Source organism: Triticum urartu, chromosome 3A, assembly GCF_056163025.1.
Source record: "Triticum urartu cultivar PI428250 chromosome 3A, HENAU_Tu73, whole genome shotgun sequence".
NCBI classification, from domain to species: Eukaryota; Viridiplantae; Streptophyta; class Magnoliopsida; order Poales; family Poaceae; genus Triticum; species Triticum urartu.
This window is the reverse complement of record NC_141875.1, coordinates 516924563-516927241: the sequence shown is the minus strand read 5'-3', so window position 1 is coordinate 516927241 and position 2679 is coordinate 516924563.

The window sequence follows — 2679 nt, the reverse complement described above, 5'->3', positions numbered from 1 at the left end:
ACCAGGGTGGAGGCCGCGCCCCCAACCTTGTGGGCCCCTCGTAGACCCCCTGACCAAGATGTTCCTCCTATATATACTCTTATACCCCCAAAAACATCCAGGGGAGCCACGAAACCACTTTTCCACTGCCACAACCTTCTGTACCCGTGAGATCCCATCTTGGGGACTTTTTCGGCATCCTGCCGGAGGGGGATTCGATCACGGAGGGCTTCTACATCAACACCATTGCCTCTTCGATGAAGCGTGAGTAGTTTACTTCAGACCTACGGGTCCATAGCTAGTAGCTAGATGGCCTCTTTTCTCTCTTTCATTCGCAATAAACAGTTCTCCTAGATGTTCTTGGAGATCTATTCGATGTAATACTCTTTTGCGGTGTGTTTGCCGAGATCCGATGAATTGTGGATTTATGACCAGCTTATCTATGAATATTATTTGAATCTCCTCTGAATTCTTATATGCATGATTTTATATCTTTGCAAGTCTCTTCGAACTATCGATTTGGTTTGGCCAACTAGATTGGTTTTTCTTGCAATGGGAGATGTGCTTAGCTCTAGGTTCAATCCTATGGTGTCCTTTCCCAGTGAAAGTATGGGCAGCAAGGCACGTATTGTATTGTTGCCATCGAGGATAACAAGATGGGGCTTTCATCATATTGCTTGAGTTAATCCCGCTACATCATGTCATCTTACTTAATGCATTACTCTGTTCTTATGAACTTAATACTCTAGATGCAGGCAGGAGTCGATCGATGTGTGGAGTAATAGTAGTAGATGTAGAATCGTTTCGGTCTACTTGACATGGACGTGATGCCTATATTCATGATCATTGCCTTAGCTATTGTCGTAACTTTGCGCTTTTCTATCAATTGCTCGGCAGTAATTTGTTCACCCACCGTAATAATTTCTATCTTGAGAGAAGCCTCTAGTGAAACCTATAGCCCCCGGGTCTATTTTCCATCATATAAGTTTCCGATCTATAATTCTAGTTTCCTATTTACTTACTTTGCAATCTTTACTTTCCGTTCCATAAACCAAAAATACCAAAAATATTACTTTACCATTTATCCATCTCTATCAGATCTCACTTTGCAAATAACCGTTAATGGATTGACAACCCATTTTTCGCGTTGGTTGCAAGTTGGTGTTTGTTTGTGTAGGTATTCGGTGGCTTGTCGCGTTGTCTCCTACTGGATTGATACCTTGGTTCTCAAAACTGAGGAAAATACTTACGCTACTTTGCTGCATCACCCATTCCTCTTCAAGGGAAAAACCAATGCAAGCTCAAGAGGTAGCACATCTACATAGCCCATTGATACGCCTAGTTGATGTGTGACCATCTTCTTCTTTTTATATTCTCCACAACCACCATATTCTATTCCACCTATAGTGCTATATCCATGGCTCACGCTCAGGTATTGCATGAAAGTTGAAAAAGTTTGAGAATACTAAAGTATGAAACAATTGCTTGACTAAAACCAGGGTTGTACATGATTCAGTACTTTGTGTGATGAAGATGGAGCATAGCCAGACTATATGATTTTGTAGGGATAACTTTCTTTGGCCATGTTATTTTGAGAAGACATGATAGCTTTGTTAGTATGCTTGAAGTATTATTGTTTTTATGTCAATATTAAACTTTTGTTTTGAATCTTATGGGTCTGAATATTCATGCCACAGTAAATAAAATTACATGGATAAATATGTTAGGTAGAATTCCACATCAAAAATTCTGTTTTAATCATTTACCTACTCAAGGACAAGCAGGATTTAAGATTGGGGATGCTTGATACGTCTCCAACGTATCTATAACTTTTGATTATTCCATGCTATTATATTATCTGGTTTGGATGTTCTATATGCATTAATATGCTATTTTATATTATTTTTGGGACTAACCTTGTCACACCCTCGATGCGACTATATCTCCCACGTGTTGAGGAACGACTTAGAGGCATAATCGCATTGAAGGCATATGTCGCAAGTTAGGCAATCTTCACAACATCCCATGTAATATAATAATAAAAGGGGAGATAACATAGTTGGCTTACACTCGCCACGTCAATCAAGTACATAAATAACATTACATCATCCAAACACTCATGGCCCAACTACGGTGCCAAAATAGAAGATAAACACAACATGCGACACGGTCCCAATCACCCCCAACTGGGCACCACTACTGATCATCGGGAAAGGAAACATAGTAACGTTGAGAGTCTTCGTCGAACTCCCACTTGAGCTCAAGCGCGTCTCCTGGAGCGGAATCATCAGGCCATGCATCTGGTGTAATAGTAATCTGTGAGCCACAGGGGCTCTGCAATCTCGCACCCTCGCGATCAAGACTATTTAAGCTTATAGGTATGGCAAGGTAAATATATGTGGAGTTGCAGCAAGCGACTAGGAAAATATGGTGGCTAACTTATTCGCAAAAGAGAGCGAGAAGAGGAGGCAAGGCGTGAGCGAGAAACTAGAGAACAACCTGCGCAAACATTACTCCAACACCGTGTCCACTTCCCGGACTCTGCCGAGAAGAGGCCATCACGGTAACACACTCAGTTGATTCATTTTAATTAAGTTAAGGTTCAAGTTATCTACAACCGGACATTAACAAATTCCCATCTGCCCATAACCGCGGGCACGGCTTTCAAAAGTTCAAATCCCTGCAGGGGAGTCCCAACTT